The sequence below is a fragment of the Nycticebus coucang genome, chromosome 5 (genome assembly GCF_027406575.1).
Source record: "Nycticebus coucang isolate mNycCou1 chromosome 5, mNycCou1.pri, whole genome shotgun sequence".
Classification (NCBI taxonomy): domain Eukaryota; kingdom Metazoa; phylum Chordata; class Mammalia; order Primates; family Lorisidae; genus Nycticebus; species Nycticebus coucang.
In genome coordinates, this window is record NC_069784.1 from 57,851,368 (window position 1) to 57,877,795 (window position 26,428).

Sequence of the window (26,428 nt, forward strand, 5' to 3'; positions counted from 1 at the left end):
TGAAGTGTTCCAACATACGAGTTATAGGAATTCCAGAAGGGGAAGAAGAATGCCCCAGAGGAAGGGAAGCCATACTAGAGAATATTATAAAAGAAAATTTCCCAAATATCACCAAAGATTCTGACACACTGCTTTCAGAGGGATATCAGACCCCAGGGCACCTCAACTCTAACCGAGCTTCTCCAAGACACATTGTGATGAACCTGTCCAAAGTCAAGACAAAAGAAAATATTCTGCAAGCTGCCAGGAGTAAGCACCGGTTGACCTACAGGGGCAGATCCATCAGAATGACTACAGACATCTCTAATGAAACTTTCCAAGCAAGAAGACAATGGTCATCTACCTTTAATCTACTTAAACAGAACAATTTCCAGCCCACAATTCTGTACCCTGCTAAGCTAAGCTTCAAAATTGACGGAGAAATCAAATCATTTACAGATATACAAACATTGAGGAAATTCGCCACAACAAGACCAGCTATACAGGAAGTACTTCAACCTGTTCTGCACACTGACCACCACAATGGATCAGCAGCAAAGTAAGAACTCAGAAATTAAAGGACAGAACCTAACCTCCACACTGATGCAAAAGATAATACTAAGCAATGGACTCTCACAAAATAAGATGAATAGAATACTACCACACTTATCAATTATCTCAATAAATGTTAATGGCTTGAATTTCCCACTGAAGAGACATAGATTGGCTGACTGGATTAAAAAATACAAGCCATCCATTTGCTGTCTGCAAGAAAAACACCTGGCTTCAAAAACATTCAATGGGGAAAAGATTCCCTATTTAACAAATAGTGCTGGGTGAACTGGCTGGCGACCTGTAGAAGATTGAAACTGGACCCATACCTTTCACCATTACTAAGATAGACTCTCACTGGATAAAAGATTTAAACTTAAGACACGAAACTATAAAAATACTAGAAGAAAGTGCAGGGAAAACTCTTGAAGAAATCAGCCTGCGTGAATATTTTATGAGGAGGACCCCCCGGGCAATTGAAGCAGCTTCAAAAACACACTACTAGGACCTGATCAAACTAAAAAGCTTCTGCACAGCCAAGAACACAGTAAGTAAAGCAAGCAGACAGCCCTCAGAATGGGAGAAGATAGTTGCAGGTTGTGTCTCTGACAAAGGTTTAATAACCAGAATCCACAGAGAACTCAAACATATTGGCAAGAAAGGAACAAGTGATCTCATCTCAGGGTGGTCAAAGGACTTGAAGAGAAACTTCTCTGAAGAAGACAGGAGCGTGGCCTACAGACATATGAAAAAATGCTCATCATCTTTAATCATTAGAGAAATGCAAATCAAAAATACTTTGAGATATCATCTGACTCCAGTAAGATTAGCCCATATCACAAAATCCCAAGACCAGAGATATTGGCGTGGATGTGGAGAAAAGGGAACACTTCTACACTGCTACTGACACTTGTAAGTTATATTACATAGACACACTTATCATTAACCTAAGTCTATTTCCTCAGCTGTCAAGTAGAAATGACAATAACTATTTCACAAATGTGTGGTGAAGATTCATGAACTCTTATACATTCTGTGCAGACAGAAAACACTCTACAAAATTATTTCAGCCTGTTTCCCTAGCCACTGGATACTTGCTCAAGGGACACACATAGCAGGTGGCCATGTGGCAGAGATGAAGACTATGCATGGGGCCCCAGCAGTGCACCTCTCACAAAAGTAGTCTGGCTGGGCAGCACCGAGCTCAGGGGTAGGGTGCCAGCCACATACACGGAGGCTGGCAGGTTCAAACCTGGATCAGGCCAGCTAAAACAACAATGACAACTGCAGCAACAACAACAACAACAACAAAAAACAGCCAGGCAATGTAGCAGGCTCCTATAGTCCCAGCTACTTGGGAGCCTGAGGCAAGAGAATCGCTTAAGCCCAAGATTTGGAGTAAGTACTCTACCGAGGGCAACATAATGAGACTGAGTCAAAAAAAAGCAGTCTCGCTGCCACTGTTGTTGAATGTCCGTAGTGCCAATTACAGAGGCTAATGCTGTGTTCCCAACTGGCACTATTTCCTGGGAGATCCAGCTCTGGCTCGGAGCAAATTGATTACGTTGGACTGCTTCCATTGTGGACAGGGCAACAACATGTCCTCCCCAGGACACAAGCTTGCTAAGCACGTGCTGGCTCTCCATGCCATTCTTCTGCTAGCACCAGCACCACCACATACACACACCTAGAATGCCTCATACACCATCACAGTGTCCACCCAGCATTGTTTCTGACAAAAATACGCACTGGACAGCAAAAAAAGTGTGGTAAAAGTCAGTAGAAGCAGCAGAAAATTTGCTTCTACTTATGGTGGGTGGGGGGGGGGGCTGGAGTGTGCAAAGATTAAATGGCCATAGAGGTCATGTGAGGTGAGACAGAGGAAAAGAAGGTGCCAGTCTCTTTTTAACAGCCAACTCTTTTAGGAATGAAGTAAACAGTATAGAGTATGAGGGAGGTCTGTAAGAAGAAGAGGAGGCCAGTCCAGGGATTGGGGGTCTTTAAGAGAAAAGGAGAGAAAAAAGCAGAGTGGAGTCTGACCAGGAGCCAGCTGCTCTCACATTGTCTCAAGAGGCTTTTATTGCCCTTTGTCTGTAGAGCTGGACTGTGTGAGGGCCTTCCCAGAGGGAGTCATCCCTTCTGCAAAGGGACTGATTTTTGCTCTGAGGACAAATCTAGGAATTACTACCTTAATTGGGGCTAGAACAAAAGTTACTGTTCTGTCGTTTCCCAGAAAGACTGGCCTTGAAGCATACTAGGAGTGGGAAGGGGGTTTACCGTGATCATGCAGTCTGGTCTTTGACATGATTTTTCTCACCAGCTGTTTCCCAGAATGACTGTACTCTTGTCAGGGTCTCTAAGGATTCCTTTCCAACAAGGAACTAATAGAGCAAAAAATCACTTATTATTGAGGAAGGCACCAGGCTGTTCATGACAGAACTGCTCTAGGATGCAAACACCTCCTGTTAAGCCCCACCTTCAATCCTGGGGATCAGATCTCAACATGAGACTGGAGAGGACAAACAAATCAAACTACAACACAACCCAATCCTCAGCATCCACCATCCTGATCAGTCAGCCCTATCAGCATCGAGCCAGGACCCTCCACCAGCACAGATTATGACTCACCATAGACTCAGATGAACATTAGCATGTTTTAGCTATTAAGCATATTTTAATTAATATATATGCATTGGGGCAGCACCCATAGCTCAGTGGGTATGGCACTGGCCACATACTCCCAGGCTGATGGGTTCAAACCCTGCTGGGGCCTGCTAAACAACAAAGACAAGTGAAACAAAAAATAGACAGGCATTGTGGTGGGCGTCTGTAGTCCCAGCTACTTGGGAGGCTGAGGCAAGAGAATCACTTAAGCCCAAGAGTTTGAGGTTGCTGTGAGCTGTGACACCATAGCACTCTACTGAGAGTGACAAAGTGAGACTCTGTCTCAAAAAAAAATAAAAAAAGATACATGCATTGGGTTTTTAAAAATATAATGCTACTGCACACTTAATAGACCATAGTACAATGTAAAAATAACTTTCACATCCACTGAGAAACAAAAAAAAAAAATTGTGTGACTTGCTGTACTGTGATACTGGTCCACATACAGACCTGCAGGGTCTCCATAGCATGACTATGTTACTGTTTTGTTTTGTTTTTTAATTCCTTAATTGTTTATTCCTGGTACAACTACCACAATTTACAGGGCAATATACCTGATGTAATGAAAAGAAAAAGAAAAAGCTACAATAGATAAAAGACCTCAGGAATGTACATCTAATTGACACTACATTGCATTAGTCAATAGCTGCACTGTAAACTGTGGCTATGACAATCCTGAAGAAGTGTTTCCTGTTTAAGCTGCACTAACTTTACTGACTATGGATCATTGTTCCTTCTGTGGCAGATTTTTACAGTTCCTCTAAAGCAGTGGCTCTCAAACTTCCTAATGCCACAACCCTTTAATACAATTCCTGCGGGTCATGACCCACAGGTTGAGAACCGCTGCTCTAAAGCACTGGGGATGACTGACTCAAAGTAACCCTCAGCTTTCCTGACAACTCCTCGCTCTCTCCTGCTAAAAACTGTAGCCCTTTTCCACCACCAGATCCATAATCACCACCATATAGACTGTCTGAGCTTCTTCCACCAAAACTGCACCCTTTCGTTTGTCCATAATTTGATTGCTGTTGTCCACTATAATTTCCAAAATCATTATAGTTCCCACCACCACCGTAGTTACCTCCAAAATTTCCTCCTTCATTGTAACCATCATATCCTCCACCCTCACCATATCCACCACCTTGGTTTCCATATCCTGGTCCCCCACCACCATAGCCCCCTCTACTACTGTAACCAGGACCACCGTCATAGTTCCCACCATCACCTCCAAATCCATTGTATCCACCATCAGCTCTACCATAACTACCTCTGCTGCCACCACCTTCACCATCATATCCTCTTCTTCCACCAAAGTTTCCACTGCAAAAATTACCTCCACCACCTCCAAAGTTTCCTCTCTGACCCATAAAGTTGCCAGATCCACCTCCATGACCTTTTTGCAATCCAGAAAACTGTATCTCTTGTTTAAAGAGGACCTTTTACACTTCACAATTATGCCCATTAATAGTGTGGTATTTCTGAAAAAGAATTTTATCAACAGTATCATGACCATCAAAAGTTACAAAAGCAGGGAGGCAGACGGGCCCAATGTGTAGCCCACCTCTCCAAAGTCATCAGGTGAGAGGAAGTGAGGTCTGGACCTTTTCCCCACGTGGATTATTGGTGTGGACAGACAGCTGGAGACATGCAGCAAATTGTCGGATTGCTGTATATGAGGTGTAATTTAAAACCATGGACTCTGTTGTAGAGATTTTCCCTCTTTAGCCATGCTGGCCGGCAGGCCCCTCCCTCACGGAAGACAGCATCTTGTAATTCCTGGCAAAACACAATTGATGAAAATTTATTCCTGAGCCAAGTTTAGTGCCCCAAAAGGGATCCCGCTCAGAGCCACAAGGGGCTAAGCAACCGAAAGGAAAATTGAAGGGAAGGGATCCCACCTGGGAAACAGACATTTTGAATTGTCCAAAATAGCTGACACTTTCCCCCAGAACAACAGGACTGATTAAATAGACTGGACCATTCCTGGTGGGGAATATTGGTGTGGGCTGGCAGTTCAGGCTGTGCGGTGAACTGGCAGGTGGCTAGACTAAAAAGTCCAGATTCAAAAGTGAGACTCTGAGGCACAAAAACTGAGGATAAGGTCTCCATGCGCTGCAGCTGCGGGAGCCAGCAGCAGCTAAAACCAGCAGCAGCCAGCACCCTCCCCCACAGCCGATTGCAGTTTCCAGTTTACAGGAGAATGTGGGAGCAGAGTGGAAAGATTTGTGAAGCATGGACTCCTGCACCAAGTTGGAGGGTCAGATAGGAGTGTTGTCTGGAACAGAGCAGCTGAGGTTGGACAATAATCAGACAATAAACTTTTACAGAAACACCAAAATGGCTATCAGCCAGGTAGGTGGTTACTGTGGTAACAGTGTAAACTGTGAACCAGGCATAAGCCTGGGAAACACTCGCAGCGCCACCTGGTGTCCAAAAAGTATATTGCGGGGGGGAGACAAGATGGCGGACTGAAGCCAGCTTTCAACAAAGGCTCCCGTCCAGAAGGAGAGTTAAGGGACAGGAATTTAGTAAGTATCCTGGTGGACTTGAGCCTCACCAAGAGAGAAGGCTGAAGAATGCACATCAACACCGCTGAGGCAAGTTGTGATCACAAGGACGCAAACAAAAGGTACAAAATCCACCACCAAGCGGACGGGAGTCCCCCTCCCCCATGAGACCGGCTCTAGAGCCCCATAATTGAACAAGCGGGCAGAAATTGAACAAGCGGGCAGAAATTAGAGCCCTTTAATTTCCACGGTCAATCCACGGGAGAGACCTTCTAAAAACTGGACCTACCTCCCCTACTGGGGTGCCCTGGCGTTCTCCTGCCGGACATAGGGCTGAATAAAACTTTGGGAATCCTCTGCCGGCAACCCTGAATCCCCGGCGCTCCCCTCCCGCCCACTGAGGTCTGGAGGCCTGTCCCCCAGGACTTCGGATCCTTGGGTGATTTCTCAAGGGGAGTGGACAGTCCCCTTGAGTGTGACTGGTCAGCATTGACTCTGAGGCGCGCCGAGTGAGGAGAGGGCACCGGGCTGAGGGGGAGTCACGCCTCGCGGCACTTCCCTGCGGTGCAGTGCACCAACCCTCCCCGGGCATACGGGGCCCAAGACTGAATCAGACTCTGGCCTCCCCACTGAGAGCTGAGAACCCCTACTCTCACTCGGGGTCTGAGGGCCTATCCCCCAGGAGTTCGGCTCCTTGGGTGATTTCTCAAGGGGAGTGGACAGTCCCCGAGTTGCGACTGGTCAGCATTGACTCTGAGACGCACCAAGTGAGGAGAGGGCACCGGGCTGAGGGGGAGTCACGCCTCGCGGGACTTCCCTGCGGTGCAGTGCGGCAACCCTCCCCGGGCATACGGGGCCCAAGACTGAATCAGACTCTGGCCTCCCCGCTGAGAGCTGAGAGCCCCTACTCTCACTCGGGGTCTGAGGGCCTATCCCCCAGGAGTTCGGATCCTTGGGTGATTTCTCAAGGGGAGTGGACAGTCCCCGAGTTGCGACTGGTCAGCATTGACTCTGAGGCGCGCGAGTGAGGAGAGGGCACCGGGCTGAGTCACGACTCGCGGCACTTCCCTGCGGTGCAGTGCAGCAACCCTCCCCAGGCATACGGGGCCCAAGACTGAATCAGACTCTGGCCTCCCCACTGAGAGCTGAGAGCCCCTACTCTCACTCGGGGTCTGAGGGCCTATCCCCCAGGAGTTCGGCTCCTTGGGTGATTTCTCGAGGGGACTGCACAGTGCCTGAGCTGCGTCAGGTCAGCGCTGACTCTGGGATCCGTGAGCGAGGAGAGGGCACTCTGCTGAGGGGAAATCAAGCCTTGGCGGCACTTCCCTGCGGTGCAGTGCAGGAGCCCTCCCCGGACCGCAGTATTGCGTGAAACTGAATGAAACTCTAGCTTCCCCCCGCTCCACTCCCAATCGGGGTCTGGGGGCCCATCCCCCAAGAGTTCTGATTCTTGGGGGATCTCTTAAGGGGTGTGGACCCAGCACAAACTGCGGCCGCTCAGTGCTGACTCTGGGGCGCGGGACAGAGGAGAAAAGGGTCGCCTGAGTGCCCACACCAGAGCAGCAGTTCCCTGGAGGTAGATCAACGGCCGTTTTTTCTTTAACGGCAGAACGCTCACTTCTGGATATTCTGAGGCCACACCCCCTGTCTCCCTGGGCAACCAGAGGAGGCCACCGGTGACACGGCTCACAAACCCGGAAGCCTCCAGGGCGGGGCCGACCCAGAGAGGTGTTCAGACGCAATTCTCCAGCAGCAAAGACGTTTGAACTCAAAACAGCCCGTCTCCTGTAGGCGACGATAAGAACAGAGACAGAACCTCACAAAGCTGTCTGTTCTGTTCTGTTCTGTTAGCAGCATGCATCAGGGACGGGGCTAAGCCTGAGTGAACACCTCCTTCCCATCACCTGCATCAAACACTCAAAGATGTCAGGCCCCATCTCCTCCTGCTAGATAGCGGCAGTCTGCGGGGGCCTGGCAGACTTCCTTGCGATTCAGGCAGGTGCAAACCCCTGGAGTGTCTGTTCACTGCAGGCAACTGGGTTAGCCATCTGCAGAGATACCAGTGACTGGGTCCGAGGGAGGGGCAAAGTGGGGAAGGAGACATCAACCTTCCCAGACTGCTCTGTTTGCTGGGTGGCTCCTCCTGACTCCACGCTGCACTGGGGTGAGCCGTGTCAGAGGAGTCACCAGGCCCCTGTGATCCAGTTCCCAGAGACCTCTTGAACCCTTCCACCCGAGACAAGTGCCGATTGAGACAGTTGATTCGGACCTTTTGAACTGGGATAATAGACTGAGGACTCTTCAGGCGGTGCCCTGGGTGTGCGATTGTAGGAAGGTTTGATTCTCCTTTTCCAACTGGGGCCAGAGGTGGGCAGGCGGGGTGACTTAATTGCTGATTTTTCCACACAGCTGACACTTCAAGCCAGAGTAGAAGTTGCAATAGGATCGAACAGAAACCAGCTGAAAACAAGACAGAACCACTTTGCTCCACCACACCAGACAGGGCCCCAGTTTCTCAGGCCACAACACTGTACGGGCCCTCGATAAAACCCCAGGGGAAAAACCAAAGGGAGTAAACCATGGGGCGGAATCAGCGGAAAAACTCTGGTAACATGAATAACCAGAATAGATCAACCCCCCCAAGAAAAGATACGGCAGATGTGATTGAAGATCCCATTCATAAACAACTGGCTGAGATGTCAGAAGTCGAATTCAGAATTTGGTTTGCAGACAAGATTAATAAAATGGAATTAGGAATTCGAGGAGAAATTCAAAAATTGTCTCAAGAATTTAACGAATTTAAAGACAAAACCACCAAAGACTTAGACACACTGAAACAAGAACTTACAGCCCTCAAAGATATGAAAAATACAGTAGAATCCCTCAGTAACAGAATGGAGCAAGCAGAAGAAAGGATTTCTGACATTGAAGATAAAGTCTTCGAATGCTCCCAATCTCTCAAAGAGGAAGAGAAATGGAGAGCAAAAACGGATCACTCACTCAGAGAGCTCTCAGATAATTCGAAAAAAAACAACATAAGGGTTATAGGAATTTCAGAGACTGATGAAGTAGCTGCCAAGGACACAGAGGCCCTTCTACATGAAATTATGAAAGAAAATTTTCCAGACATGCCTAGAGAATCTGAAATTCAGATAGCAGACAGCTTCAGAACCCCAGCACGATTCAACCCCAATAAGCCATCTCCCAGACATATCATAATTAGCTTCACTAAAGTTAACATGAAAGAGAAGATTCTCAAAGCAGCCCGGCGAAAGAAAACTATAACGTACAAAGGTAAGAATATTAGAATAACTGCAGATCTCTCTGCTGAAACTTTTCAAGCAAGAAGAGGCTGGTCATCAACTTTTAATCTCCTAAAGCAAAAAAACTTTCAACCCAGGATCTTGTATCCAGCTAAACTGAGTTTCATCTATGATGGAGAAATTAAATACTTCAATGACATTCATATGTTGAAAAAATTTGCCATAAGTAAACCAGCTCTTCAGGATGTTCTCAGACCTATCCTCCACAATGACCAACCCAATCCTATACCACAAAAGTAAACTCACTCAGAATCTTCGGATCAAACTCCAACTTCCACACTGGCGAAAGGATTAAAAATGTCCACTGGACCTTTGAAAAACTCGATACCCAAAATTCCACCAGACTTATCAATACTCTCCATCAATGTGAATGGCTTAAACTGTCCTCTAAAGAGGCATAGGTTAGCTGACTGGATACAAAAACTCAAGCCAGATATTTGTTGCATACAAGAGTCACATCTCAACTTAAAAGACAAATACAGACTCAGGGTGAAAGGATGGTCATCCATATTTCAGGCAAATGGTAATCAGAAAAAAGCAGGTGTTGCAATTTTATTTGCAGATACAGTAGGCTTTAAACCATCAAAAGTAAGGAAGGACAAGAATGGTCACTTCATATTTGTTAAGGGTAATACTCAATATGACGAGATCTCAATTATTAATATCTATGCACCCAACCAGAATGCACCTCAATTTATAAGAGAAACTCTAACAGACATGAGTAACTTGATTTCCTCCAGCTCCATAATCGTTGGAGATTTCAACACTCCCTTGGCAGTGTTGGATCGATCCTCCAGAAAGAAGCTGAGCAAAGAAATCTTAGATTTAAACCTAACCATCCAATATTTAGATTTAGCAGACATCTACAGAACATTTCATCCCAACAAAACTGAATACACATTCTTCTCATCAGCCCACGGAACTTACTCCAAAATTGATCACATTTTAGGTCACAAGTCTAACCTCAGTAAATTTAAAGGAATAGAAATTATTCCATGCATCTTCTCGGACCATCATGGAATAAAACTTGAATTGAGTAACAACAGGAATCTGCATACCCATACAAAAACATGGAAGTTAAATAACCTTATGCTGAATGATAGCTGGGTCAGAGATGAGATTAAGAAAGAAATCACCAATTTTTTGGAACAAAATGACAATGAAGACACAAACTATCAGAACCTCTGGGACACTGCAAAGGCAGTTCTAAGAGGGAAATTTATAGCACTGCAAGCCTTCCTCAAGAGAACGGAAAGAGAGGAAGTTAACAACTTAATGGGACATCTCACGCAACTGGAAAAGGAAGAACATTCCAACCCCAAACCCAGTAGAAGAAAAGAAATAACCAAAATTAGAGCAGAATTAAATGAAATTGAAAACAAAAGAATAATACAACAGATCAATAAATCAAAAAGCTGGTTTTTTGAAAAGGTCAATAAAATAGATAAACCTCTGGCCAACCTAATCAGGAAAAAAAGAGTAAAATCTCTAATATCATCAATCAGAAACAACAAAGACGAAATAACCACAGACTCATCAGAAATCCAAAAAATCCTTAATGAATATTACAAGAAACTTTATTCTCAGAAATATGAAAATCTGAAGGAAATAGACCAATACTTGGAAGCACGCCACCTTCCAAGACTTAACCAGAATCAAGTGTAAATGTTGAACAGACCCATATCAAGTTCAGAAATAGCATCAACTATACAAAACCTCCCTAAAAAGAAAAGCCCGGGACCAGATGGTTTCACGTCAGAATTCTACCAAACCTTTAAAGAGGAATTAGTACCTATATTACTCAACCTGTTCCAAAATGTAGAAAAAGAAGGAAGACTACCCAACACGTTCTATGAAGCAAACATCACCCTGATCCCCAAACCAGGAAAAGACCCAACAAGAAAAGAAAATTATAGACCAATATCACTAATGAATATAGATGCAAAAATATTCAACAAGATCCTAACAAACAGAATCCAACAACACATCAAACAAATTATAAATCATGACCAAGTTGTTTTTATCCCAGGGTCTCAAGGCTGGTTCAATATACGTAAATCTATAAATGTAATTCAGCACATAAACAAATTAAAAAACAAAGACCATATGATTCTCTCAATTGATGCAGAAAAAGCTTTTGATAATATCCAGCATCCCTTCATGATCAGAACACTCAAGAAAATTGGTCTAGAAGGGACTTTTCTTAAACTGATAGAGGCTATCTACAGCAAACCCACAGCCAATATCATATTGAATGGAGTTAAATTGGAATCATTTCCACTCAGATCAGGAACCAGACAAGGCTGCCCATTGTCTCCATTGCTTTTCAACATTGTAAAGGAAGTTTTAGCCACCGCAATTAGGGAAGAAAAGGCGATCAAGAGTATCCGTATAGGGTCAGAAGAGATCAAACTCTCGCTCTTCGCAGATGATATGATTGTGTATCTGGAAAACACTAGGGACTCTACTACAAAACTCCTAGAAGTGATCAAGGAATACAGCAGCGTCTCAGGTTACAAAATCAACATTCATAAATCGGTAGCCTTTATATACACCAACAACAGTCAAATTGAAAAAGCAGTTAAGGACTCTATCCCATTCACAGTAGTGCCAAAGAAGATGAAATATTTGGGAATGTACCTAACAAAAGACGTGAAAGATCTCTATAAAGAGAACTATGAAACTCTAAGAAAAGAAATAGCTGAAAATGTTAACAAATGGAAAAACATACCATGCTCATGGCTAGGAAGAATCAACATTATCAAAATGTCCATACTACCCAAAGCAATATATAATTTCAACGCACTCCCTATTAAAGCTCCACTGTCATATTTTAAAGATCTTGAAAAAACATTACTTCGTTTTATATGGAATCAGAAAAAACCTCGAATAGCCAAGACATTACTCAGAAATAAAAACAAAACAGGAGGAATCACACTACCAGACCTCAGACTTTACTACAAATCGATAGTGATCAAAACAGCATGGTATTGGCACAAAAACAGAGAAGTAGATATCTGGAACAGAATAGAGTACCAAGAGATGAATCCAGCTACTTACCGCTATTTGATTTTTGACAAGCCAATTAAAAACATTCAGTGGGGAAAAGATACCCTATTTAACAAATGGTGCTGGGTGAACTGGCTGGCAACCTGCAGAAGACTGAAATTGGACCCACACCTTTCACCATTGACTAAGATAGACTCTCATTGGATTAAAGATTTAAACTTAAAACATGAAACTATAAAAATACTAGAGGAGAATGCAGGGAAAACCCTTGAAGAAATTGGTCTGGGTGAGTATTTCATGAGGAAAACCCCCCGGGCAATTGAAGCAGCTTCAAAAATACACTACTGGGACTTGATCAAACTAAAAAGCTTCTGCACAGCTAAGAACACAGTAAGCAGAGCAAGCAGACAGCCCTCAGAATGGGAGAAGATATTTGCAGGGTATAACTCTGACAAAGGTTTAATAACCAGAATCCACAGAGAACTCAAACGCATCAGCAAGAAAAAAACAAGGGATCCCATCGCAGGCTGGGCAAGGGATTTGAAGAGAAACTTCTCTGAAGAAGACAGGCGCAAGGCCTTCAGACATATGAAAAAATGCTCATCATCTTTAATCATCAGAGAAATGCAAATCAAAACTACTTTGAGATATCATCTAACTCCAATGAGACTAGCCTATATCACAAAATCTCAAGACCAGAGATGCTGGCGTGGACGCGGAGAAAAGGGAACACTTCTGCACTGCTGGTGGGAATGCAAATTAATACATTCCTTTTGGAAAGATATATGGAGAACACTCAGAGATCTAAAAATAGATCTGCCATTCAATCCTGTAATTCCTCTGCTGGGCATATACCCAGAAGACCAAAATTCACAACATAACAAAGATATTTGTACCAGAATGTTTATTGCAGCCCAATTCATAATAGCTAAGTCATGGAAAAAGCCCAAGTGTCCATCGATCCACGAATGGATTAATAAATTGTGGTATATGTATACCATGGAATACTATGCAGCCTTAAAGAAAGATGGAGACTTTACCTCTTTCATGTTTACATGGATGGAGCTGGAACATATTCTTCTTAGTAAAGTATCCCAAGAATGGAAGAAAAAGGGGGGCGGAGCAAGATGGCAGCCGAGTAACAGCTTCCTTGCATCTGGGCACCGTGAGTCTGGGGAGATAGGACTCCAGGCATCTCTGGCTGGTGGGAACTGCCTATCATCACTCCTATGAGGATACAGGGAGTCAGCGAGAGACTTCTGGACCCCAAGAGGAGGACTAAAACAGTGGAAAACCGGCAAGTGGTCGCGTGTGTTCAACCCGTCTAAACCCGCCCACAACTGTAAGTTCAGTAGCAGCGAGACTGCAAACCAGAAAGGCCTTACCTGTGAACTCTTTTGATGTCCTTGGACTTGGCACTGAGTTGAACTGCCTTGGGGAAGGCCTGAGTGGGAGTGCGGAGAACTTTGGCCGTTCTCTAGGGCCCCAGTCTGAGCCGCTGAGCCAGACGGAGCTAATAGTGTTTGGCGGTGGGTCACACGGATCCATTGTCAGTGATCTGCCCCGGCAAGCTCCGCCCTCAGGGTAGCAGAGCTAGAAACAGGTGGGAGCTGGTAACCCAGCAACCAAGTAGCCTAAGGGTGGGGTCTGAGCCGCCTTGCAGCCCTAACCCTCAGGGGCAGAGTGAGACCGGTTTTGGCACACTGAGTAAGTGGATAGCCACTTCAGCAGTGATTCCAGTGAGAAAGCTGGGAAAGCTTCTGCTCAGCAAGTTTACAAGTTCAAAGTGCCTTTTAAGTGGGCTGAAGAGAGATTTAGGGTGTCTACCTGCTGGGGTTTGAGAAATCAGCAGCCTCCAGTCGTATCAGAACTGTGACTAACATCTCATACCCCAAAAGACCACGTGTTGCCCAGACAATATTCAACAACATATACAAACTGCTTTGTTTTTGGTTGTGTATTTTTTTTTCTTTTTTTTTTGTTTGGTTGGGTTTTTTTGTTTGTTTATTTTGACGTTGTTGATGTTCTTTTGTTTCTTAATTTCAATCTTTTCCATACAGATCCCTTTTTCTTTCTCAATTTTTCTACTTTAATTATAATTTCCCATTGCTGCCTTTTTTAATAACTACAACTTCATTTTTGCTAGTGTTTCTACCGCTATCACTTGGTTTTTCACCCAATTTTATCGCCATAAAGTTTTCTGTTTGCTTGTTTTAGTTTGATTTATAGCATTTTTGTCTTTCCTCTCTACTTGGTGGAGGTGGGGTACTGTGTCTGACCAGGTTAGCAAAGAGCTGCTGACCTCAAGGGAACCACCCAACTGGGCACCCAACCCCCAGAAGGTGGGGTTTTTTAAGGTTGTGTCAAAGTACCCTACTGTACACCTATATTGCCCTGTCTCCCACTTTCTGTGCCTCTCTTCTTTTTGTCAATATTCCTTATCCCTAACCCCTCTCCTTTCTCTATCTTTCTTTTTTTTCTTATCACTCGGTCCTCCTTTCTTTCATCCCTTTTTTGCTCTTCAACCTTCTCACCTTTCTGGTCCTGTAACCCTTAGTCCACAGGCACAAGAACGTAAAGAGCAAGAGGAAGTGAAAGGAAAATTAGGGCAAGGAAACAGATAAAAGAAATCACTCATGAGGAAGAATCAGCAGAAAACTCCAGGCAACATGAAGAACCAGTCCAGAACAACCCCGCCAAGGGACCATGAGGTAGCTACTGCAGATGATTCCACCTATACAGAAATGTTAGGAATGACAGAAAGGGAATTTAGAATATACATGTTGAAAACAATGAAAGAAATGATGGAAACAATGAAGGAAACTGCTAATAAAGTGGAAAATAACCAAAAGGAAATCCAAAAACAGAATCAAATCAGAGATGAATGATATTAAGAATATAAAAAGGATATAGCAGAGCTGAAGGAAATGAAACAGTCAATCAGGGAACTTAAAGATGCAATGGAAAGTATCAGCAACAGGTTAGACCATGCAGAAGAAAGAATTTCAGAGGTAGAAGACAAAGTTTTTGAGATAACTCAGATAGTAAAAGAGGCAGAAAAGAAGAGAGAGAAAGCAGAACGTTCACTGTCAGAATTATGGGACTTTATGAAACGTTCCAACATTCGAGTTATAGGAATTCCAGAAGGGGAAGAAGAATGCCCCAGAGGAATGGAAGCCATACTAGAGAATATTATAAAAGAAAATTTCCCAAACATCACCAAAGATTCTGACACACTGCTTTCAGAGGGCTATCGGACCCCAGGTCGCCTCAACTCTAACCGAGCTTCTCCAAGACACATTGTGATGAACCTGTCCAAAGTCAAGACAAAAGAAAAGATTCTGCAAGCTGCCAGGAGTAAGCGCCAGTTGACCTACAGGGGCAAATCCATCAGAGTGACCTCAGACTTCTCTAATGAAACTTTCCAAGCAAGAAGACAATGGTCATCTACCTTTAATCTACTTAAACAGAACAATTTCCAGCCCAGAATTCTGTACCCTGCTAAGCTAAGCTTCAAAATTGATGGAGAAATCAAATCATTTACGGATATACAAACATTGAGGAAATTCACCACAACAAGACCAGCTCTACAGGGAATACTTCAACCTGTTCTGCACACTGACCACCACAATGGATCAGCAGCAAAGTAAGAACTCAGAAATCAAAGGACAGAACCTAACCTCCACACTGATGCAAAAGATAAAACTAAGCAATGGACTCTCACCAAATAAGACGAATAGAATACTACCACACTTTTCAATTATCTCCATAAATGTTAATGGCTTGAATTCCCCACTGAAGAGACATAGATTGGCTGACTGGATTAAAAAACACAAGCCATCCATTTGCTGTCTGCAAGAAACACACCTGGCTTCAAAAGACAAATTAAAGCTCCGAGTCAAGGGTTGGAAGACAATTTTTCAGGCAAATGGAATTCAGAAGAAAAGAGGAGTTGCAATCTTATTTTCAGATACATGTGGATTTAAAGCAACTAAAGTCAAAAAAGACAAAGATGGTCACTTTATATTGGTCAAGGGAAAACTACAACAAGAAGACATTTCAATTCTAAATATTTATGCACCCAATTTAAATGCTCCCAGATTCTTGAAGCAGACCTTACTCAGTCTGAGCAATATGATATCTGATAATACCATCATAACAGGGGAATTTAACACTCCTCTTACAGAGATGGACAGATCCTCTAAACAGAAATTAAACAAAGATATAAGAGATTTAAATGAGACCTTAGACCAACTATGCTTGATAGACGCATATAGAACACTCCACCCCAAAGACAAAGAATATACATTCTTCTCATCACCCCATGGAACATTCTCCAAAATTGATCATATCCTGGGACACAAAACAAATATCAACAGAATCAAAAGAATTGAAATTTTACCTTGTATCTTCTCAGACCATAAGGCACTAAAGGTGGAACTCAACTCTAACAAAAATGCTCGACCCCACCCAAAGGCATGGAAATTAAACAATCTTCTGTTAAATAACAGATGGGTGCAGGAAGAAATAAAACAGGAAATCATTAACTTCCTTGAGCATAACAACAATGAAGACACAAGCTACCAAAACCTTTGGGATACTGCAAAAGCAGTTTTGAGAGGAAAATTCATCGCTTTAGATGCCTACATTCGAAAAACAGAAAGAGAGCACATCAACAATCTCACAAGAGTTCTTATGGAATTGGAAAAAGAAGAACAATCTAAGCCTAAACTCAGTAGAAGAAAAGAAATATCCAAAATCAAATCAGAGATCAATGAAATTGAAAACAAAAGAATCATTCAGAAAATTAATGAAACAAGGAGTTGGTTTTTTGAAAAAATAAATAAAATAGATAAACTATTGGCCAGACTAACTAGAAATAGAAAAGTAAAATCTCCAGTAACCTCAATCAGAAACGATAAAGGGGAAATAACAACTGATCCCACAGAGATACAAGAGATCATCTCTGAATACTACCAGAAACTCTATGCCCAGAAATTTGACAATGTGAAGGAAATTGATCAATATTTGGAATCACACCCTCTCCCTAGACTTAGCCAGGAAGAAATAGAGCTCCTGAACAGACCAATTTCAAGCACTGAGATCAAAGAAACAATAAAAAAGCTTCCAACTGAAAAATGCCCTAGTCCAGATAGCTTCACTCCAGAATTCTATCAAACCTTCAAGGAAGAGCTTATTCCTGTACTGCAGAAATTATTCCAAAAAATTGAGGAAGAAGGAATCTTCCCCAACACATTCTATGAAGCAAACATCACCCTGATACCAAAACCAGGAAAAGACCCAAACAAAAAGGAGAATTTCAGACCAATCTCGCTCATGAATATAGATGCAAAAATTCTCAACAAAATCCTAGCCAATAGATTACAGCTTATCATCAAAAAAGTCATTCATCATGATCAAGCAGGCTTCATCCCAGGGATGCAAGGCTGGTTCAACATACGCAAGTCCATAAACGTTATCCACCATATTAACAGAGGCAAAAATAAAGATCACATGATCCTCTCAATAGATGCAGAAAAAGCATTTGATAAAATCCAGCATCCTTTTCTAATTAGAACACTGAAGAGTATAGGCATAGGTGGCACATTTCTAAAACTGATTGAAGCTATCTATGACAAACCCACAGCCAATATTTTACTGAATGGAGTAAAACTGAAAGCTTTTCCTCTTAGAACTGGAACCAGACAAGGTTGTCCTCTGTCACCTTTACTATTCACCATAGTGCTGGAAGTTCTAGCCAATACAATTAGGCAAGACAAGGAAATAAAGGGAATCCAAATGGGAGCAGAGGAGGTCAAACTCTCCCTCTTTGCTGACGACATGATCTTATACTTAGAGAACCCCAAAGACTCAACCACAAGACTACTAGAAGTCATCAAAAAATACAGTAATGTTTCAGGATATAAAATCAATGTCCACAAGTCAGTAGCCTTTGTATACACCAATAACAGTCAAGAGGAGAAGCTAATTAAGGACACAACTCCCTTCACCATAGTTTCAAAGAAAATGAAATACCTAGGAATATACCTAACGAAGGAGGTGAAGGACCTCTATAAAGAAAACTATGAACTCCTCAGAAAGGAAATAGCAGAGGATATTAACAAATGGAAGAACATACCATGCTCATGGATGGGAAGAATCAACATTGTTAAAATGTCTATACTTCCCAAAGCAATCTACCTATTCAATGCCATTCCTATCAAAGTACCTACATCGTACTTTCAAGATTTGGAAAAAATGATTCTGCGTTTTGTATGGAACCGGAAAAAAACCCGTATAGCTAAGGCAGTTCTTAGTAACAAAAATAAAGCTGGGGGCATCAGCATACCAGATTTGAGTCTGTACTACAAAGCCATAGTGCTCAAGACAGCATGGTACTGGCACAAAAACAGAGACATAGACACTTGGAATCGCATTGAACACCAAGAAATGAAACTAACATCTTACAACCACCTAATCTTCGATCAACCAAACAAGAACTTACCTTGGGGGAAAGACTCCCTATTCAATAAATGGTGTTGGGAGAATTGGATGTCTGCGTGTAAAAGACTGAAACTGGACCCACACCTTTCCCCACTCACAAAAATTGATTCAAGATGGATAAAGGACTTAAATTTAAGGCACGAAACAATAAAAATCCTCAAAGAAAGCATAGGAAAAACACTGGAAGATATTGGCCTGGGGGAAGACTTCATGAAGAAGACTGCCATGGCAATTGCAACAACAACAAAAATAAACAAATGGGACTTCATTAAACTGAAAAGTTTCTGTACAGCTAAGGTGACGATAACCAAAGCAAAGAGACAACCCACACAATGGGAAAGGATATTTGCATATTTTCAATCAGACAAAAGCTTGATAACCAGGATCTATAGAGAACTCAAATTAATCCACATGAAAAAAGCCAACAATCCCTATATCAATGGGCAAGAGACATGAATAGAACTTTCTCTAAAGACGACAGACGAATGGCTAACAAACACATGAAAAAATGTTCATCATCTCTATATATTAGAGAAATGCAAATCAAAACATCCCTGAGATATCATCTAACCCCAGAGAGAATGGCCCACATCACAAAATCTCAAAACTGCTGATGCTGGCGTGGATGTGGAGAGAAGGGAACACTTTTACACTGCTGGTGGGACTGCAAACTAGTACAACCTATCTGGAAGGAAGTATGGAGAAACCTCAAAGCACTCAACCTAGACCTCCCATTCGATCCTGCAATCCCATTACTGGGCATCTACCCAGAAGGAAAAAAATCCTTTTATCATAAGGACACTTGTACTAGACTGTTTATTGCAGCTCAATTTACAATCGCCAAAATGTGGAAACAGCCTAAATGCCCACCAACCCAGGAATGGATTAACAAGCTGTGGTATATGTATACCATGGAATACTATTCAGCCATTAAAAAAAATGGAGACTTTACATCCTTCGTATTAACCTGGATGGAAGTGGAAGACATTATTCTTAGTAAAGCATCACAAGAATGGAGAAGCATGAATCCTATGTACTCAATCTTGATATGAGGACAATTAATGACAATTAAGGTTATGGGGGGGGAAGCAGAAAGAGAGAGGGAGGGAGTGGGGTGGGGCCTTAGTGTGTGTCACACTTTATGGGGGCAAGACATGATTGCAAGAGGGACTTTACCTAACAATTGCAATCAGTGTAACTGGCTTATTGTACCCTCAATGAATACCCAACAATAAAAAAAAAAGAAAAAAAAAAAAAAAAGAATGGAAGAAAAAATACCCAATGTACACAGCCCTACTATGAAACTAATTTGGGACTCTCACATGAAAGCTATAACCCAGCTACAACTTAACAATAGGGGGAAGTGGGAAAGGGGGGGGTGGGTAGAGGGAGGGGAATCGGTGGGATCACACCTGTGGTGCATATTATAGGGGTATTTGCGAAACTTGGTAAATGTAGAATGTAAATGTTTTGGCACAGTAACTGAGATAACGCCGGAAAGGCTGTGTTAACCACTGTGATAAAAATGTGTCAAATGGTTTATGAAGTGAGTGTATGATGCCCCATAATCATATCATTGTATACAGTTATGATTTAATAAAAAAAATTAAAAAAAAAAAGTATATTGCATTATAAATATATTCCTACAAAAGTTGATCCCTACAGTCATACATATAGATGTATATTTCTACATATATACAATAATAATATTTTTGTGGTTGGTGCCCTTTTTTCTTTTCCCTCGTCATTTTCTTGGAGGAGCTATTGTTAATTTTTTTATTATTTTTTTATATTTTTTATTTTTATTTTTCTATTTTTAATTTTTTCTTTCTTCTTTTTTAACTTTTTTATGAACACCACTTTTTTTCCTTTTTCCCTTCTATCTTCCTCTTCTTCCCTTCTTACGGTTTCTGAGAGTGCTTTCATCATATTTTTGGAGGTTTTTTGTTTGTTTTTTCATTTTCTTTGTTTATTTTTTACCTTTTTTCAATTATTTTATGATTATCATTATTTTTATTGTAGTTTTTATTGTTGTCTGTATGTCTATGTGTTTCTGATTATTTGTGCATCTGTGGGATTGTGTGTCTGGTAGCCTTTTTATCTGTTTATTTGCTCATTTGGTCTCAATGACTTTGGTGTTTTGCTAAATCCTTCGGTTGCCTATTTTCCCTAACTCCAATTTTCACATTCAATAAGAACAAGGGGGAACAGGGGACAATGGCTGATTGTAGCCAGCTCTAAATAGAAGCCCCATTCCAGAGGGAGAGATAATGACCAGAAAGAACTCACCAAAGCTACAGGAGGGGAGCCGAGCTAAGAGATGAAATAGATAATTGCTCGTCTTCCCTGCTGAAGCAAGCTTCAACTCCAAAGAAACTATTTTCAGAGATGGAGAAAAGATGGCTGACTGAAGCCAGCTTTCCACAGAGGCTCCCATCCAGAAGGAGAGTTAAAGGACAGAAATTTAGCAAGTAACCTGGTGGATTAGAGCAGCACCAAGAGAGAAGGTTGAAGAATGCACCTCAACCCCTCTGAGACAAATTATACAACAGATCAATAAATTAAAAAGTTGGGTTCTCAAAAAGGTAAATAAAATAGATAAACCTTGGCTACCCTAACCAGGAAAAAAAGAGTAAAATCTCTAATCTCATCAATTAGAAATGACAAAGTTGAAATAACAACAGACTCCTCAGAAATTCAAAAAATCCTTAATGAATATTACAAGAAACTTTATTCTCAGAAATATAAAAATCTGAAGAAAATTGACCAATACTTGAAAGCATGTCACATTCCAAGACTTAGCCAGAATCAAGTGGAAATGTTGAACAGGCCAATATCAAGTTCTGAAATAGCATCAACCATACAAAATCTCCCTAAAAAGAAAAGCCCAGGACCAGATGGCTTCACGTCAGAATTCTACCAAACCTTTAAAGAGGAATTAGTACCTATATTACTCAACCTGTTCCAAAAAATACAAAAAGAAGGAAGACTACCCAAGACATCCTATGAAGCAAACATCACCCTGATTCCCCAAACCAAGAAAAGACCCAACAAGAAAAGAAAATTATAGACCAATATCACTAATGAATATAGATGCAAAAATATTCAACAAGATCCTAACAAACAGAATCCAGCAACACATCAAACAAATTATACATCATGACCAAGTCGGTTTTATCCCAGGGACTCAAGGCTGATTCAATATACCTAAATATATAGGTATAATTCAGCACATAAATAAATTAAAAAACAAAGACCATGATTCTCTCAATTGATGCATTAAAAACTTTTGATAATATCCAGCATCCCTTCATGATCAGAACACTTGAGAAAATTGGTATAAAAGGAACATTTCTGAAACTGATAGAGGCCATCTACAGCAAACCCACAGCCAATATCCTATTGAATTGAGTTAAATTGAAATCATTTCCACCCAGATCAGAAACCAGACAAGACTTCCCATTGTCTCCACAGCTCTTTAACATTGTAATGGAAGTTTTAGCCATCACAATTAGGGCAGAAAAGGCAATCAAGGGTATCCATATAGGATCAGAATAGATCAAATTTTCACTCTTCACAGATGATATGCTGGTACATCTGGAAAACACCAGGGATTCTACTACAAAATTCTTAGAAGTGATGAAGGAATACAGCAGCGTCTCAGGTTACAAAATCAACATTCGTAAATGGCTAGCCTTTATATACACCAACAATAGTCAAACTGAAAAAACAATTAAGGACTCTATTCCGTTCACAGTAGTGCCAAAGAAGATGAGATATTTGGGAGTTTATCTAACAAAGGACATGAAAGATCTCTATAAAGAGAACTATGAAACTCTAAGAAAATAAATAGCTGAAAATGTTAAGAAATGGAAAAACATACCATGCTCATGGCTGGGAAGAATCAACATTGTTAAAATGTTCATACTACACAAAGCAATATACAATTTTAATGCAATCCCTATTTAAGCTCCACTGTCATACTTTAAAGATCTTGTGAAAATAATACTTCATTTTATATGGAATCAGAAAAAACCTCAAATAGCCAAGACATTACTCAGAAATAAAAACAAAGCAGGAGGAATCACACTACCAGACCTCAGACTATACTATAAATCGATAGTGATCAAAACAGCATGGTACTGCCACAAAAACAGACAAGTAGATGTCTGGAACAGAATACAGAACCAAGAGATGAACTCAGCTACTTACTGTTATTTGACCTTTGACAAGCCAATTAAAAACATTCAATGGGGAAAAGATTCCCTATTTAACACATGGTGCTGGATGAACTGGCTGGCAACCTGTAGAAGACTGAAACTGGACCCACACCTTTCACCATTAACTAAGATAGACTCTCATTGGATTAAAGATTTAAACTTAAAACATGAAACTATAAAAATACTAGAAAAGAGTGCAGGGAAAACCCTTGAAGAAATCGGTCTGGGCGAATAGTTCATGAGGAGGACCCCCCGGACAATTGAAGCAGTTTCAAAAACACACTACCGGGACCTGATCAAACTAAAAAGCTTCTGCACAGCCAAGAACACAGTAAATAAAGCAACCATACACTCCTCAGCATGGGAGAAGATATTTGCAGGTATGTCTCTGACAAAGCTTTAATAACCAGAATCCACAGAGAACTTTTCAGAAGCAAGAAAAGAACAAGTGATCCCATCGCAGGCTGGGCAATGGACTTGAAGAGAAACTTCTCTGAAAAAGACAGGCACACGGCCTACAGACATATGAAAAAATGCTCATCAGAGAAATGCAAATCAAAACTACCATGAGATACCATCTAACTCCAGTTAGATTAGCCCAAATCACAAAATCCAAAAACCAGAGATGTTGGCGTGGATGTGGAGAAAAGGGAACACTTCTACACTGCTGTGGGAATGCAAATTAATATATTCCTTTTGGAAAGATGTTTGGAGAACACTTAGAGATCTAAAAATAGATCTGCCATTCAATCCTATAATTCCTCTACTAGGTATATACCCAGAAGACCAAAAATCACATCATAACAAAGATATATGTACCAGAATGTTTATTGCAGCCCAATTCATAATTGCTAAGTCATGGAAAAAGCCCAAGTGCCCATCGATCCACAAATGGATTAATAAATTGTGGTATATGTACACCATGGAATATTATGCAGCCTTAAAGAAAGATGGAGATTTTACTTCTTTTGTGTTTACATGGATGGGGCTGGAACATATCTCAAGAATGGAAGAAAAAGTATCCAATATACTCAGCCCTACTATGAAACTAATTTATGGCTTTCATATGAAAGCTATAACCCAGTTATAACCTAAGAATATGGGGAAGGGGGAGAGCAAGGGGACGGAGGGGGGCAGTTGGGCAGAGAGAGGGTGATTGGTGGGATTACACCTGTGATGCATCTTACAAGAGTACATTTGAAACTTAGTAAACGTAGAATGTAAATGTCTTAACACAATAACTAAGAAAATGTCAGGAAGGCTATATTAACCAGTGTGATGAAAATGTGTCAAACTGTTTATAAAACCAGTGTATGGTGCCCCCATGATCACAATAATGTACACAGCTATGATTTAATAATAATAATAAAAAAGTTACAAAAGCAAATTCTCTCCTTTTTCCACTCTGCCTGTCTTCCATAATTTCTATGGTTTCAATCTTGCCATACCTTTCAAAGTAGTTTCTCAAATTATATTCTTCTGTATCTTCTTTAATACCACCAATAAAAATTTTCTTCACTGTTAGATGGGCACCAGTCTTTGCAGAATCCTCTCTAGAAACATCTCTTTGGCTCCATAACATATCAACCTTGTGTGGGTCAGCCCACATTGCTGCATCCACCTTTTCCACACAAGAGGAAGTCACAAAACCAAAGCCCCTGGAACATTTCATTTGGGGATCTCTCATTACCACACAATCTGTCAGTGTGCCCCATTTCTCAAAATGTTCTCTTAAACTATCATCTGTAGTTTCAAAGCTCAGACCACCAATAATTTTCTCAACTGCTCTGGTTTCTTTGGATCATGGCTCTCCTCCCCCTGGCAGTGATGGCAGGAGTTGAGCTGGGGAGGGGGGGGACCCAGTGATGGTTTTATCTCCATTTTGAGACCAAACTAACCTCTTCCAACTTGAGATCAATATGGGACCTATTTATTTATTTATTTATTTTGAGACAAAGTCTCAAGCTGTTGTCCTGGGTAGTGTCCTCCAACTCACGCTCAAGCCATCCTCTTGCTTCAGTTTTTCTATTTTTAGTAGAGATGGGGTCTCACTTTTGCTCAGGCTGGTCTTGAACTCAAGCAATCCACCCACCTCAACCACCCAGAGAGCTAGGATTACAGGAGTGAGCCACGGCACCCAGCCTATGTTACTATTATCCCTGGAGCAAGTGTCCAGATAATTTCTTTATATCACAGGCTTAGAGTAGGCAGTGTGTTTGAGGGCCTCTTTGAAAAGTTTCCCTAAATCTGCCATCATCTTACAGGTGCTCAGAGTTTACTTAAGTGACATACAAAAGAAAAATTTTTTAAGTAGCATGAATTTGGGAGCTTGTCAAGAATTCTTTCTCCTAGAGGCCTGGGGAAGAGCTCAGACAGGTAGAGACTGTTGTGTGGAGAAAGGCTAAATCTCTTCCAAAGGTGGGAGATACCCAGGCATCAGTTTCTTCCACTTTGTCCACTCCCTGTCTATATCCTTCCACAGAGGGGAGAGCGGGTCAGACACAGCCACACCTAGTCCTCCCTGTCCTCAGCAGTTCGGGGCTGGCAGGACTTCTAGGCACTGAGTAACAGGAGGGTCCCCTGGACCTGCCTCCCTGTGGGATAAGAAGGGTACCCCAAGTCTCTCTGGGCTGGGCTGTCCCTTGGGAAATGGGTGACTCCTTCCCACACCCATGGACACTGATGGCCTGCGGGCAAGTGGCCAGCAGGGGCACTGGGTCAAGGGAGGTCATTAAACACTTTGAGGAGGTGGGTGGAGCAAGATGCTCCTAATACAGCTGCATAAGGGAAGAAAACCAGGATGTGCTTGGTGCACAGTCTTGCCTTGAGCTGTGGCTCAGGTGTGCAGCAAGGTGTTGTGGGGCTGGATACAGTACATGAACCCAGCAGAGTTTGGACACATTAGGTGAGTTTTCGCCAGCAGGAGCCACCTGCTCAGCCACTGAAGTCCGGGTGGGGAGACTTTTGCAAGCCCTTTTGCAGTTTTTGGTAAAGTATCTCAAGAAAGATAAAAGTTGCGCCCTGAGGGAAAACTTGCGCCCTGAGGGGAAAGCCTGGAAGAGGGGGTACACCTGAACAGTTTGCAGCAGCCAGTTGTAAGGGCTGGTTGGAGCAGATTTGCCACCAGTTTGGCAGCAGCAGAGACAGCCATACTGGAAAGGTCTTGGTGGCCAGGGGTGGCCATTGTGGGAAGCTCATGGAAGATGGGGAGACAGGACACAGCCTTCTTAGTTCCGCCTTCTGGGATCAGACCTCTGATGTTGACAGGCTCAGGAACTCCTACACATGACCGGAGCTGTTGTCTGGGGGCACAGTGAGACTGGCCTCTAAAGGATTCTGGAGAGCTTTGAGATCCCAACTCGGTGGCACCTGAATGCTGAGGAAATCGCCCTAGATAGGAATTAAGTTGGGAAACAGGCCTATTCCTGGTACCTAAAGAGAGGTTACCAGTGGTTGTGTTCACCAGCTGAAGCTACAGCACTACCTGGTGTCCTGGCTGTATATTGCGAATATAGTCCTAGTAAAGTCTGACCCTTCCACCACATATATAAATATATGTATATATACATATATATAATTGTTGGGGTTTTTTTTCTTTTCTTCTTTTTTCTTCTTGTTCCTGTTTATGTTGTTAGAATTTTTATTTTTTTATTTTTTGTTCCTTTGTTTA

The 26,428-nt window shown here is 42.0% G+C and overlaps 1 pseudogene; it reads right to left on the bottom strand.

Moving 5' to 3' along the window:
* Positions 1 to 4,043: 4,043 nt before the first annotated feature.
* LOC128585496 (heterogeneous nuclear ribonucleoprotein A3-like) lies at positions 4,044 to 25,038 on the bottom strand (annotated as a pseudogene).
* Positions 25,039 to 26,428: the final 1,390 nt, after the last annotated feature.